Raw genomic sequence first — 17,182 nt, 5'->3', positions numbered from 1 at the left:
CCTGCATTACATGGAAAATGCAACATGTGGCCAGGTTCTATGTCACAGCCCAGTAATTGTTTGGTCTGCTGATATATCATTGGAGACTTACTCTTACAGTAGTTGTATTGGAACACTGATGTGTTGAGGGTGGGGATGAACAGCTCATTATCTGCTGGCATAGACAGTCATGTGACTGTATTGTGACCCCACTGGTTGCCATCTGCCTTGAATAATGTAGTGGATTCTCCAGCCATGTAGCCTAGTGAATATTATGGGGCACATACTATTGGACTCAGTACCTCTTGTCCCATGTGGCTGTTAGATCTCTGCAAGTAGCCCAGTAGCCCATTATATTTCGATGCATACATGTGGCAGGTCCATACATATGCTACCATATTCTAGTACCCTTACAAGTGGTATATAGGTGAGTGACTTACCTTGTGAATGCAGCAGTTGAAAGACCTGTAGTTCATGGCTATCTCTGTCTGTTTCATGCAGTACACAACCGATATATAGTTAGGTACAGGTTGTATGGGCTAGCTGGCATCAATTTTCTAAGTATGCGAGTTGGAGTAAGGTGTCAGTCCTTAGGGTCCTAGGTTGTCAGTGCATGTGCTATGCGTTGTCTCTTGGCCAAGGCTAGGGCATACTGAGCATGACTACATTTGCCTACAGAGACATCCTCAGGAGGTTCCTTCTCCGAGTCCCACTTTGGGTGTGGGTGTGGGGACCTAGGCACTGCTGGGGGGGGGCTGTGTATCTCTTCCCTTTGCTGATCATGCTGCAGCTGTTTCCATACAATTATATTGTGTAGGATGGCACATACAATGAACATCTGTGCACCTGTGGCTGGAAAGTACTGCAGGGCTCCACCAGATATATTGGGGCACCAGAACCGTGACTTCAGGAGCCCAAACATATGCTCGCTGATGTCCCTAGTTTGTGCATGTATCTCATTATGGTGTTCTTTGGTGGGTGTCTGTGCATTTCTGATGGGTGTCATCATCCATGGCTCTGGTGCATAGCCAGCATCCACCAGTAAATGGTCATGCACGATGTTCCCCCCAGCAAACATCTGGTACAACTGTGATGCGTGCCAGATATGGGAGTCATGATAACTGCCAGGGCTGCCAGAACAACACATTCATGATAATGCCCTGGGCATTGCACACAACTTGGCAGTTGATGGAGTGATACCCCTTGCAGTTGACATAGATTCTACCCTCCTCACCGGCTTGTGCCTTGATATGTACATGAGTGCAATCTATGACACCCAATACCTCAGGGTAGTGTGGTATATGGTAGAAGTGTTGCACACTGACGGCCCTCTCCTCAGGGCTTTGGGGAAAATAAATGTGCTCACTGGCATGTGGTAGCATGGCATCTAGGAACTGGTGGAGTACCCTAGATGCTCATGACTGTGAGACCCCCATCATGTCCCCAGTTGGTCTTTGGAACGTACCTGTAGCTAATATCCTAACAGCTAAACATACCTTTGTTTTCACTGGGTGGATTCCCCTCTGTTGCCTCTGGGTCTCATTTAAGGGCAGCAGAGCTCAATGAGTTCTTGTAGTATGTCCCTGTCTACCCTGTAGTGGTCTACAATCTCCAGCTCATGTAGCTCCTGGAGAAATGCTGAAACACATGCCCCAGAGGTAAACAAAGCTTAGCAGTCAGTGTACATGCCTTCCTGCTCAGCAGAGTGCCGCACTGTCAAACAGGTGCTGCTGAGCTCCAATGATCTTACAAATCCACAGACACAGCCCTCTTTGATGTCAGCTACCCCTTCTGTGGACGCCAACACTGTTCTGTGCCTACACGGATGGGATCCGCGGACATGAATACCCATTGTGCTATTCAGTAAACCCACCACATTTGCATAGGGACCCATGCACACAACCTGGAAACTAGATAGTTCCAGGCCCTGCCTCATTCACAGCAGCACCATTCCAGCATTGTAGATATTCCACATAGGGTCCTATCATGAATTACTGTCACATACTAATAAATTCCATTTTTATCATGCATTACTGTCACATACTAATAAATTACATTTTTACACTGTTTGTAATTTTTTTTCATAACAGCATGTTTACACACTGCAGCCCACCACGCAGACATACCTTGATTATTAATAAATATTATTTTTAATTATTTTCCATATGGCTTTGTACACACGGTGGATAGTTTTGCACATATCTGTGTCTGCTATGCTAGTTCTGTCCTTCTTCCTGCACTTTTACAGCCCCTGTTGTCTGTTTAACATTCTGTACATAGAATTTTGCTGTGTACATTACTGATACCAACACGGGGTCTGCAAGACTGACTATCTGCTTGCTGGTTGCTCTACCTCCCATATTTGCCTGCAATTCACCTACTTATGAGGTGATTTGCATGCCATGGTTACCTCCATGTTTACGCTGCTCAGCTCTGCTTACTGGATTTCAAACCTGCTTAAAATGTCCATGTAGGCTTTATTAAATTCCCCCATTGACTTTATTTGAATGGATCCAGCTAATCTGTGTCTTTCATCATAAAAATCCTCCCACCCTTTCCATGTTGTGATTTTAAAAGCCAGTGTCTCGGACTTCCGCTCATTATGGTAATCTGACTTCCAAACTCCCTCCTTCCCATCTTTCATTGCTATTGTCAGTTGTGTAAGATACTTAAGTACTTCTCCTCCTATTGTTTTCCTAAAATCTGTAATACTGTGTGCTGCATCCTGTCCATTTTCCCAGATCTCCCATCTACCTGGCATCCTCACCACACTCTTGAGGGGATCCTGGATTAATCCTGCTCCATTATTGGCAGATAAGAGATTTATTTTATCTGTTTGTACTTCAGCTGACTGTATTACATTAATACTGTTTTATTTTTGCTTTATTTGTTGATTTTGTTCTTTAAATCAGTTTAAAGGTTCCCAGTATTGTACTGCTTGCCAGTTGCTGAGAACTGCACTTTTGAGAAGCCTTTCAGGTAGTGTTTGCTACTTTGTATTTGTTCCTGGTACTTAATTGCATTCCTGCATTTTTTGGCTTTTGGCCCAGCAAGACTATCCTTTTTGTTTAGTTGGGTGAAGGGAAACTAGTTTGCACAGGGACAAGCAGTGCCTCATGTGCTTAGGGATAGATATTCCTATTATTAATTTCACAACTTACTGACTACCCAAACAAGGCCAGAAACCATGGACATGAATGTTCCTGCTTGGTGAATATGGGTATTCTAAGGCAATGTAGCAATTGCCTTATGTTTACTGAAAATCAGGCAATTCTTAAACAAAGTTATAAGGTATGTGAGAGATGTATTTACACAATGTCACTGTGGACAAAGCTCTCAAACAGAATTTCATAACCAGGTTGTCAGAAATGTGCACTCTACACCTCTAGATCCAGGCCTGCTGAATCTAGCTTTGTTTGTATAACTTGAGCACTAATCCAGGCATTCTTTAAAGTATTCAATTGTATTTACTACTGCTTGGTAGTAACTTGATTAAAGTGTAGCTATCATTCTAAGTCTTTTGGATTAAGCACTTGGGCTTCAGACCAGTTGTTTTACATTAGGAAGGTTTGTGGCCTGCACTGTGGTGGCAGGACAGGTAGCTTACATCCTTCTGAGTTGGGAACTGCTGACTGAGGGCTCAGTGTCTGTTATTCTAAAAATGTATTAGTTCTGGTTTAAGCACTTGGGCTTCAGGCCAGTTATTTTACATTAAGAAGGTTCGTGGTCTGCACTCTTGTGGGAGGAGAGGCTGGACTCTGCCCTTCTGATCTGGGAATTTCTGGTTAAAGGCTTATAGTGCCTGCATATTTATACTGTTTCTTACTGAAATTGGTACATCTTGTTTGCTGTAGCATAGACTAGATTCAGGCTTGCTGAATCTAGCTTTGTTTGTATGCTTGTTGTTTGTTTGCTTGTTATTTCCCTGAAACGCTAATACCACCTAAAACGCGGCTTTTCAGCGCTTCTGTGAATCCCTAGTGATATCTGTATTGCTTACTGTACTTATTTCCTTGTTTCACTTAAAAGAAAGTTACTGTTTGTCATTTTTGCATTTAAGTTACATGTAACACATTGCATTTAAGTTACCTGGCACTTGCTCACTAAAGCAATTATATAAGTTAGCACTAAAAAATTAAAAGCACTACACCCTCACAAACTCCCCTTGAGTACTTTGTTCCCCATTGGCCCTTTTTTTTCAATTATAAAGGAATTCCCAATACTATTCTAGCATGTCCAAAGGTCAGTTGTCAATCTTCTCTCTGGTCCAGCTGGTGAATATGGGAATCTTGAGGCAATGTTACAACTGCCTTATGTACACAGACAACCCTCTCCTCCTCCCAACAAATTCCGACACATGTGAGAGATGCATCCATATAGCCAAACTGGAGGCTAAGCTCTCTCAACTCAGTACTGGCATAACCAGTCAGGAGGAGAAGGAAACCACACTCACTACAATTCCAGTCTCACATAAACCTACCATGACAGCAAACCAAACACATAAACACACAAAAACATACTCAGAGGCTCTAAATAAAAATCTGCCTAAGCAGCAGAGACCTCCAAAGCAGACACCCAAGCAACTGCTACCCCAAAACAAAACACATGCAACACATAGCTCACAAAGCCAGTGTGCCAAACAGTCACAGCCCTTAAGGCTAAACAACACACCTGATACACTTGTAATAGGTGACTCTATCGTCAGGCACACTGACATCCCACTCACCAGGCTGAACAAGGAGAAGGTCACGGTGAGCTGCCTGTCGGGCGCTAGGATCCGCCACATAACACAAGCACTCAGGTCACTCCAAGGCAAGTACAAATATGATTCAGTCATTGTCCATGCTGGTGTGAATGACCTGAGACGTACCTCCCTGGACTACATGAAAAGAGACATAGAGGAGCTCTCTGAGCATGTGGCCCAGGCCGGTATGACCCTGACCTTGAGTAGCATCTTGCCCTCACCAAGAATGATGCCACAATATGAAGACAAGATGATCAATTTCAACAATTGGCTTAAGCCTGGGATGACATGCTCAACAAGCCACGATGCTTCGCTAGGGACGGCTTGCACCTGTCACCCCTGGGCTTTTGGATATTGGCAAAGGCTCTTGCTACCCCCATAGTGCCTTTTTTAGGCAAGACTCAAAAGACAAACCCACCTCCATAGGTATCACAAGGGATAAGAAACTAAGAGTAATGCTACTCAACGCCAGAAGTCTAAACCTCAAGATGCATGCACTCGAAACTCTCCTTAGCATGGACAACATCGATATCTGTGCAGTAAGAGAAACCTGGTTCAAGGCTCCTGAGAGCACCCCAGCACTACCAGGTTATACCTCATACCATGGTTTTTGGCCCCAAAACTTGGACCAAACCACAAAAGGAGGGGGAGTATCAATATCTGTCAAAGATACCCACGCCTCCAGGTTGGTGGCAAAGCACAAAGCATCAGAGACTATCCATGTGCAACTAACAGTGGGTAGAACTGCCTTCCAGTTTATAGCCTGCTACAGACCACCCTCCCAAACCCAGGAACCCCACTCGGCCTTCCTGAGAACACTGGAAAATATGAAGGTCTCTCCAAACACCATTATATTGGGCGACTTCAACTACCCAGACATAGACTGGGAGCATTACGCTAGCTCCAACACCCTAGCCCAAAGGTTCCTAGAATTTATAAACTCAAATGCTATGGAACAACTTGATGCCACTCCCACAAGAGGGGAAAACATACTGGACCTGATCATCACCAACATGGGGACTCTATGCTCCAGACCAGAAGTGTATCCCTCACTGGTAAGATCAGACCATAAACTAATCTCACTGGATATTCACATCCCGACCCCACCTCCTGCCCAGAAAACCACAGTGAAAAACTTCTCTAAAGCAAATTTCACACTCCTCAAACCCGAGGTGGAATCCTTCAAAGCCCCCGGGCCCGTGGAAAATACGGCCCAGACCACAGAATCCTTTATAAATGCATTCTATGAACACCTTCAGGAATGAATGGATCATACAATCCCAAATAAAACCAAGACCCAATCCTCCAAACGCAGACGTCCTCTCTACTGGACCCCAGCCATAAACAAATTATACAATAGAAGGAGGAAGCTACTAAATGATAGAGCAAAATCCCAAAAAGGGAAGGCATCTCCGATCAGCATTAGCAAAAAATTACGGGCACTCATAAAATCGTCTAAGGCCAGCTTCGAGAGAAAAATTGCACAGGACACTAAGGATAATCACAAGGCTTTCTTTAGTTATGTTAGGAACCTGGGTGGTAATTCCCAGATATGCTCAGAATTAGTCCAAAATTACAAAAAATACACCAAACCCACAGACATTGCCAACATCGTCGCTGACAGGTTCAGCGCAAACTTCTCCACCCCCTCCCCACCAAAAGGGCAAATATCTATCCCAGCAGAGTGCTGCCCCCCTGACATCTCAGATGCTCAGGTAAGATCCGCCCTCTCCAAAGCAAAAAACACAGCATCAATGGGACCAGACAGTGTCCCGGGCTGCATCCTACATGAACTCCAAGAAGAGCTAAACCCAAACATAAAACTACTGTTCAATCTCAGCCTTACTGCAGGATATGTACCCAAAGAGTGGCGTACAGCAACAGTGGTCCCTCTCCACAAAGGTGGTGCCTCAATGGATCCTGGAAACTATCGCCCCATAAGCCTGACTAGCTTGGTCTGCAAAGCTATGGAAAGGATCATCATGGACCTCATAAATAAAGATATTGGGGATCTACAGACACTGGAGCCTACCCAGTTCGGCTTTGTTAAGGGCAGATCCTGCCTCTTAATCCTGGTTGATTTCTTTGAAACAGTCACCAAGGCCATTGATGAGGGGAAGGTGGTCCACACAGCCTACCTGAACCTCACAAAAGCCTTCGATACAATACCCCACTCAGGCATTATAGATAAGCTCACCAGCTTAAATATAAACCCCTATGTCACTAGATGGGTTGCAAACTGGCTCAAGGACAGAACCCACATGGTTAGAATTGCTGGAGCCATGTCAGACTCCAAACCAGTTACAAGTGGCATCCCACAAGGCTCAGTCCTGGGACCTCTCTTGTTTGGTATATATTTCTCGGAGGTACAGGCCAACACGGAAGGACTGTGGCTGACAAAGTTCGCAGATGACTGCAAACTGGGCGCCATGATCGACTCTCCAGCCGACACAAGCATCCTCCAAAAGGGCCTCATAGAAACAGACAACTGGTGCCAGAGCCATGGCCTCAAGCTAAACGCCAAAAAGTGTATAGTCATCCCGTTCGGCAAAAACAAAGTGCCCACAATTTACCACATAGGTGGTAATCCATTAAGTACACAAGAAGTAATTAGGGACCTGGGGACCCAAGTTGATAGCAGTCTCTCATTTGACAACCACGTGTCCAAAGTGGTTAGAAAAACATTTTATATAGCCCACCTAATCATGAAGGGATTCACATCTAGATCAGGGGAGGTCATAGTGCCTCTTTACTCATCCCTCATCAGGCCCATAATTAAGTACAATGCCCCTTTTGGGATGTACCTTACCAGACACCTGCAGCTACTGGAAAGACCCCAAAAGTACCTCACCAAGAGGATCAAAGGGCTCAAACAGATGCCATATGCTGCCCGGTTAAAGAAACTCCAGCTCTACTCAGTGGCATACCGCCTGTTCAGGGGCGATCTGTGCCTGAGATATAAAGCCATGCCCAACCCGGAATTAATGGACATGCTGCACCTCAGAAAATCCAAATCCCATCGAGCTACACGCTCGAGAGACTTGAACCTCAGCACTGAAATAAATAGGACATGCTGGAGGGACAGATTCATAACCCAGAGGCTCCCTTCACTCTGGAATAAAATCCCAGTCCAGGTTAGGCAGAGTCCCTCATTGACTCTCTTCAAGAGGAATCTTGATGAGTTGATGGGAGATCATAGGTTTAACCCGGGTATCACTTCTGTGTCACTGTTAGACAGAGGCACAGTATACTAACCTCAAAAAAGGGCATAGCAAAATTAATTTAAAATGGGTGGCGAAAACCAAACACATTCTGGCTAGGCTTATAAATGCCCTAGGGCAGATAGCCTAGTATGAACCTATGAACCTATAAACCACACATAGAGTAGATCAGACACACAGACCCATATATGCTGAGGGACTTATAAGTTGTTGTTGTTGTGTCTTTTGGCTTTTCTGGTTTAGGGGTCGCCACAGTGGAATTCCGGTACGCTAATGATTGGCAGTTGATTTTTATGTGCTGAGTTGCCGGCCCTAACGCACAACCTTCAACGAATGTACGCCCATTCATGCATGTCTCCACAGAAGACGTTCTAGCTGAGAATTGAATGGGACAATGACTTGCTGGGAGGTGACAATGCTACCGCAGCACCACCACAGCGGGCTGAGGGACTTATAAGTGATCTTCTTAAACCCCAAAAGCCTCCCAGACATTTGACCTAAAAGAGATATCCTCATCAGTACCAAGAGCTCCACCAAAGCAGCACCCAGTACAACACATACAGCCATGCTGCATGGAGCCTCAACTTCAGAACTCAATATTTTAGTCATCAAAAATGCCATTGTAAGACACATACATGCCCCATTTACCACACTGAATAAGGAAAAGTCACAGTCAGTTGTCTATTAGGGGCCAGTATCTGCCAGGTCACTCACACACTCAGGTCATTGTACCACAGGTACTAGTATGACTCTGTCATAGTCCATGTGCATGAAAATGACCTGTGACATTCCTCTCTGGATTAAATGAAGAAAGACATTATGGAGCTCTTGGACAATGTGTCTCATGCTGGTATAAGCCTAATATTGTACAGCATTCTATCTTCACCACAGATGATGCCACAATATGAAAATAAGGTGACCGACTTTAATGACTGGAGTATCTTCTCGTGTCATTTCAAGGCTAGCAATATTTATCAGCATGGGAGGATATGGTCAACAGACTACGTTGATTTGCCAAGGATGGTCTGCACCTGTCCTTTCAGGACATTCAAATATTGACTAAAACATAGTCTTCCTCATAGTGCTTTTTTTAAGCTATGGCTGATAAACCTTCCAGCATAGCAAAACCAACTCAAAAGAATCTAAAAGTGTTACTGCTCAATGCTTGGAGTCTTAATAAGAAACTCCATTCTCTCTAAGCTCTCCTTATCCAGGAGAATGCAGACATCTGTGCAGTTGCAACAACATGATTTAAGCCCATGGAGGACACTCCAGCAGGCATTGCTACAATGCCTTCTACACATTTGAGCTACCTACTGCACGGACAGGGACTAATGATGGAGGTGTCATAATCTATATCAATAACAAAGTTGTCTTAAGGCTGGTCAAACAGGATGATGAACTTGAGCTTCTCCACATGCAAATTACGATAGGCAAAGTACCATAACAAATCCTTTCTAGGTCCCCCTCTATGACCCAATAAATCTATAACTCATACTTAGTCTTACTGGAGGCACTCACCATTTAACTCAATACTATATTCATGAGTGGTTTTAACTACCCTACTATAAACTGGGAATCATACATGACCCCAAACCAGTGGGCCCAGATGACTGCAAACTGGGAGCAAACATAGAATGCCTCCAAGCCACTAATATCTTCCAGGAAAGACTAATGCAGACAAATAATTGGTACCATACAGATGGTTTATGACTTGGTGCAAGGAAATGCACAATAGTACCCTTTTGGAAGTCGGGTAACCCAAAAAATTACATCATTGATAACACACCCCTGAGACTAAACCCAGTAGTCTGGGATTTGAGGTTGCATAGGGATCTGTACACACAATCTGGAAACTACACAGTTGCAGGCCCTGCCTCATTCACAACAGTACCATTCCAGCATTGCAGATACTCTACATAGGGTCCAATCATGCATTACTGTCACATACTAACAAATTAAGTTTTTACACACTTTTTAATTTTTTTTTTCATAATAGCATGTTTATGCACTGAAGTACAAACAGATAAAATAAATCTCTGGCTTTTGACCAATATTTGTCTAGGGTGGTAAGGAAATCATTCTATGTTGCTCAGGTTATAAGCAAGGAACTAGCATTAGGTCCAAGGAAGTCATTGTTCCACTGTACTAAGCCCTTGTCAGATCCATTATTGAGTACAATACCCCTTCAGTATGAATTTGACCTGGCCCATGCAACAACTGGAATGTCCACAGAGGTTCTACTCAAAAAGAATACTAGTCATTAATAACATATCCGATGTAGATCGCCTCAAAGTCCAATCACTATGCTCTGTCTGTAGAGACTGTTGAGGTGTAATCTATGTTTGGCATATAAGGCATCCCAGGATCCTATTCTGATGACCTCTTACATATCCACAAAATAAATAGCATCAGAGCTACCTGATCCAGGGACTTAAACCTTGCTTGCAACATAAACCGGACATCTTGGAGGGACAGGTATGTTTCTTAGAGCATACAACTTCCTTTCCATGTGAACTAGAGTTCTTCCTTGATCCTAATCAAGCACAACCTAGAACAGTGGATGGGAAATTGAAAATTCTCTTCTGGCCTATGCTTTAATGGATAGAGACAACGTGTAAATATTTAAGTATGCATGCCATAACTAACACATACCCCTCGAAATAACCTATAGGGCACCAAACATGGTTAAATTTGGGATGCATAGCTAGGCTGAAGAAGGCCTTTGTAGTTCTTAGCCTAGTATATACCTATGAACTTATGAACACATTAACCAATGAAAAAAATATATGAAATGTGCAGTCTAGATAATTTAAGTGTCTGTCATCCACACAGAACAAAAATAGCAGACCAAGTAGTTTTCTTAAAACAGAAAATAAAATGGAGAAGGTACATGAACTAACCAGATAGACTAAAAGGCCACTATCCCTTTACTGTGTCTCCTACCGACTATTCAGGGTATCATATGCCTGACCTACAAGGCTGTCATAAATCCAGTCCTGATGGAGTCTCTATATATCCACAGGTCAAACAACATGAGGGAACTTGATCTAGGGATCTAAACTTAGTCAGCAACATAAGCAAAACATGCTGGAGAGACAGATATGTGTCTCAGAGATTGCCCCTTCTTTGGAACAGGCTTCCTATTCATTTTAAGCAGAGTGCTTCCCTGGCCTTCTTCAAATGAGGTTGGATTAATGGATGGGAAATCACTAATTCACACCTGGGATTGTGCCCACATCCATTATGGTCAGGGGCAATCTGTAAGATATTACACAGGCACAGATCCATGCCATCCTCATGACCCTAGAGGCCATATATTGGGTACAATTCAATTATATTGGCTAGGCTTATAGGAACTCTCATGTCAGTAGCCTAGTAATCTCCTATGACCCTATGAATTTATGCTAACCAAAATCTATGTACTACTGAATTAGCTGTCTCCTTAGGGTCAGAATGGATGATATTATTATGGGTGAGCTCATTGCAGTGTTGGACATTATTCCTTAATTTTCAGACATACCTGAAGAAAGATTTGTTATTTCCTTTTGAATTTGTAGCAACTTTAAGTTCATGCTCTGCTTTACATTTTCAAACAGTATTTTAAGCACCTTGCTGGCATGTTTCAGTATAGTTTTAAGGTAGAGAGATGGAGATTTCTTGCAACTTTTCAATATTTTCCTTCATTTGTTGTACAGTTTATTAATATGATAGTCCCACCATGTAGTTTTATTCCTAAATTTACAGTTATATTTAGGGAAGAGGAGTACTGACTTTTATATGCAACTGTTCATGTGATGGTAAAAGTAAGAAGTGAAAGCAGCAGCCCTCTCATTTGGGTCAATTTGAAAGGGAATATTGAAAATTTTGTATAGCTCTTCTCCAAGATGAAACAGGTTTGCACAACTGCAGCTCCTTTTGTGCAATGGCTGTTTTAATCATATACTCATGGGTACAAAATGGGTGATAAATGTGCACTCTCATGCACGCGAACACCCCCCCTCCCACACACACACACACACACACACACACACACACACACACACACACACACACACACACACACACTCACACACACACACACACACACACACACACACACACACTCACACACACACACACACACACACACACACACACACACACACACACACACACACACACACACACACACACTCACACACATACACACACACACACACACACACACACACACACACACACACACACACACACACACACACACACACACTGTATGTATGGTTTGTAATTTGACATTTATTCCCACATGCCTTAGCCTATGTCTGGCCTGTTACTCTACAGCACAGGACATTATAACATGGTCCTTTACATTCTGCATGTCTTTACTTTCTTTCTTTCCCTGGAAACCACTCCTTTAATGTTCATGTACTGAACTTTGGTCAGTGTCACACAGGACTTGGGATGCACACTGCATATATAATATGGATCCTTAAGAGTGAATATTATAGAATCACAATACAAAGCAGTCTTGTAACATAACCCATCTTGGATCCTTAAGAGTGAATATTATAGAATCCCAATATAAAGCAGTCTTGTAACATAACCCATCTCTCAGTCCTTTGGTTCATATATATCTGAATGGTATACCTGCTTTTTAACTCCAGAAAATAGATGTTCTCAGTAAACAAGGTCCACAATCCTATCTTATTTTTTTAGAACTCAGAACAATACATATGGCATAAATCTCAATGTTCAAAGATGAGATAAACAACAGCTAATGTACAGAATCTAAATGATAAGTAACACATACCAGAAAACTGTCTTTAACAATCTGGTAGGGTACCAGGTCTTCATTAGCAGGAAGGTTTATGTCAAAAAAGAATACAATACTGCATCACAAGGAATTCTATATCTGCAGTACTTTTCTAAACAGCATTTACAGAAAGATTTAAGGTAAGCATTCCCAGTACAGAATATTAATTAAATCAAAGTATCTGCTTCTTTTCTTTAATAATGTTTCTGACTCTAATTTCCTGCTTGGAAATGTCAGGAAGCCTTTGAATGCCTGCAGTAATGTATATATGAATAAATCAATACTTTTGATTTAATTTGAGTTATTTAATTAACTAATTGTGGTCTCGTCTGATTTGTAACTGAGACTGAATATAGACATTTTAGTCAGAAATGCATATGTGTTGATATTTTCAGGATATAGTCTGGTAAACTATCTCATCTAAAACAAGCTTGTTAAGCTATGCATGCCTTTGTGATATAGTTATTACTTATTTTTATTTATGTTAATTTTACTGGGTGGTACATGCCAGGGTTTCAGTACTTGTATATACACAAATCGTACCACATTTTATAAAAGCTCAACATTTCTTTTTATATGCTTCACATACTGATATAGTAACTTAATTAAGGAAAGTAAAATGCAATGGCATTACTCATTGTATGTCTTATGACCATGTAAGAAAAGTGTTTTATTTAAATAGACTCACTATAAACTGCATTTCAGATATAATTCTTTCATTATTGTATTTGTTGTGCCTGCATTTTATTGATAACTTACTTATTAATCAACAGAGGCTACCACATGTACTTTCTGATGGCATCAATGCATTTGACAGTTATGGCTTAGTCACTTAAGTAACTTGAGGCAACACTTGATGCCAAAGCCATAGCTTAAAACCCAATACCAAGAAATACATGATAACATATTTTGGGAAGTCTACTACCCCGGGTTACCACATCATCAATAAAACACCCCTAAAAGTTGATTCATTAGTCAGGGATTTGGGAACTCATGTAGATAGCCTTTGACCAGAATGTCTCCAAGGCAGTAAGAAAATCCTTCTATTTTGATCTGCTTATAAGCAAGAGCATGACACCTAGGTATTCAGAGGTCATCATACCACTGTACCTGTCCCTCTTCAGACTCATCATAGAGTATAATGCCCTCTCTGGTATCTACCTGAACGGACACATCCAGTAACTGGAATGTCCACAAAGGTTCCTTACATAGAATACAGGCAGTAAACACAATGACTTATGCTGATTGCCTCAAAGCCCTTCCTGTTTACTATCACACAGACTTCACAGAGGTAATCTTTGCAGGCATACAGGGCATCCTTGTACCTTGCTTTGATGAACCTTTCACACATCTACAAAGCAAGCAGTATCAGAACTACTTGATAAAAAGTCCTAAATTTTGCTTGTGACATAAATAGGATATGTTAGAAAGACAGGTATGTTTTTCTGAGAATTCCCATTCTCTGGAACAAGCTCCCCATCCTTGTGAAGCAGAGTTCCTCCCTATCCCTTTTTAAGTGCAACTTGGACCAATGGATGGTAATCGGAAATTCATTCCTGGTCTGGTTTCTATATTTCTGAAGGACAGAGGCAGTCAGTAAATTACAACCTATATAAATCAAATTTATGGATCACATTTGGGTTGCACAGCCAGGCTTGTAAGGGCCTTAGTGGTCATTAGCCTAGTATACACTTATAAACCTAAGACCCTATGAGAATCATAGTGGAAGATAGCTCAGTGGATTTTTAAAATACAAACATAATGTGCTGCAACCTTTAGAAATACAGTGCAGTTTTAAAGAAAAATCCTATACAGTATTTTCCAGTGGATGTACAAAATCAGAACTGTTTTACATGGTAAATGTCTTTTGACAAGAGTTTTATACACATTATGAATATTTTTCTTCTTTCCATATAATGAACACTTAGAAATGAAGGATACGTTATAACCTTTTTATCACGTATGCAAAAAATAACTTCACGGAGTTATTAGAATCCTTGTAACTAGGCAGAGTATTGAATGATACACTCTTTTAAGTAAGTTGTTTTTCTGTTACCTTTTGTTTCTAAAGATGGCCTTCTGAATGTTTTCCTGCAGTTGCAAAATCCTACTATTGCATTGTGATATACAGAACCCACAATACTTCACTTTTTAAAGTAGAGTATAAACTAGTATATCTCCATGATAACTGCATAAACAGATGATTTTTCCATGTGTAAATTATGTGTTGAGGGTGGATTACCTTACTTTTAAAGTTAATGTACATGTGCCATAGTACTGAAACCACAATGAACATGACTATTTCTCTTATAAAGTATTTTCTGTTCACCCAGAATGTCGGGTTGCTTTATATAAATTAGGATGTAAAACCTGTCGCTATGTTATTTTGTAGGTGTGTTTGATGGAAAAATGGAGCTCACAACAGAATGTAAAACATCAAAAACATACTATAATTTTTGTGTTTTTATAAATTGTGTTGCAGTTTCATAATCTGAAAGTTGAAATAAAGTTCCATTTTAAACATACACGCACAGGAAGCTAATAACATCCCTTTAATTTACGAAGTATATCTTATCTATGATTATTGCTCTAGTCAGACCATCAAGATCATTGAGCGACCTTTTACTCAGTGACTAGCAGTCAAATAATGGTATGATAATAACAGCAGAATGTTGAAGTATGATCAGAAGATTCACAGACTCCAAAATAAATAGTGGCATTCAATAGAAATTATGATGTGGTTATTCATAGGATTCATATGAATTTATCCGGCTTAAATAACGCTGATAACATTCACAACCAAAGGTCAGATTGTAGATGTAACCAAAGCCTTGTACTAACAACAGCTAAGAGATATTTTGAAAAGTGAAATGTCATGCTCTGTGCTACATTTCTGGATGACTGACATTAGGGAAACCATGACTTTTGTAAAGAAATTTGTTGTTTATTTTCCACTCTAGTTACGTGCTCTCATATGGTATAACAACATATATATCTTGTTAGGTTCAAACTCATCTCATAATGGCTACTAGCTTCAGTACTGTCTTTATCCAGTATGAATATTATCCCTCTTAAGCTTAATGCAACATTGAGGCACTAGGTATTCAAAATTACCATGCAAAACTTTGCATTTTTGCATTAACACAGAAAATATCACAGAGCACTTCAAGTAAACCAACTTATCACAGAGCACTTCCACTAAGCAATTTATACTGAGGTTGTTAAGCGAATACTGCCTAAACCTCCCAGGCTGAAGACTAAGAAACTTTAGACATTACTATACCCAGCAACACACCTACCTTTACCCTTCACACAAAAACCTAAGACACATATCTCTAAGAGTTACATAGTGCAGACCCCAACCCCTTATGACCCACTGAAACTGCATCTAACCATGGTAATGTTTTAGTAATAGGTGACTCTATTGTAAGGCATATGGGCACAATGCCGACCAGGCTGGATGAGAATAGGATGAATGCTGTCAATCAGGAGCCAGGATCTGTGATGTATCCAAGGCTCTTAAATCCTGCCATCCTGAAAAATATTATTATGACCTGATAGTGGTCAATGTGGAGGGTGAATGACTTTAAACACTCTTCCCAGAAGACATGTAGAAAGATATGATTGAGCTTGCTATGCATGTGTCTGAGGCAGGAAAGGTACTGGTCTTGAATGGTATTTTGCCATCACCCATTATGATAATATGATTCAAAGATAATTGACTTTAATAACTTTAATGTAGTTGGTATCATTCTAGGGGATCCACTATGTTACAGATTGGGATGAGATGGCTGCTAAGTTTTCCTACTTTTCCAGGAATGGCCATCACCTCTCTTTGTTGTCCATATAGTGCCTTTTTCAGAGAATCCATCTGATGGACAGTTCAGCCTAGAAAATACTAATTTGGAACACATTAATGTGACTCTACTGAATGGCATGCAAAAATAGCGAAACATGAGGCTTTTATCATATAATTTTAGCTGATATTATAATATTGATTTTCATCAGACTTAAGAAATCCTAAAATAATGTTTTTACAGAATTTGGCAGAAAAATATAATTTAACTGATTTGTGGAAATGCAAATTTCCAACTCAGAAAGGTTACACTCATCTTGATTATAAGACTACAAAGTCAACTAGTTTAGATGCCTTCTGAATTTTAAATAATATTTCTGCATTTTGGAAATGTCATTTTCCATGTATTCTCTTTCTGATCATGTTTCTCTGTCAGACATATTTTCACCCAGAACAATAACAATCTTCTTCTTTTTATAAATAAATGAATTATCTTTATATGAAAAGACATAAAACTAGTGATAGCTGTATTCTGGGGAAAAATGCATCCTCAAACTCAACTTTTAAATGTATATTGCTGGCATATTGTTTCAGATAACCATAAGACACAGAGAATCAAAAATGAAACTCTGTAAAAATAACTTATC

Source organism: Protopterus annectens, chromosome 11.part0 (genome assembly GCF_019279795.1).
Source record: "Protopterus annectens isolate FY-2018-M chromosome 11.part0, PAN1.0, whole genome shotgun sequence".
Taxonomy (NCBI): domain Eukaryota; kingdom Metazoa; phylum Chordata; order Ceratodontiformes; family Protopteridae; genus Protopterus; species Protopterus annectens.
Note: the sequence above shows the minus strand (reverse complement) of the source record.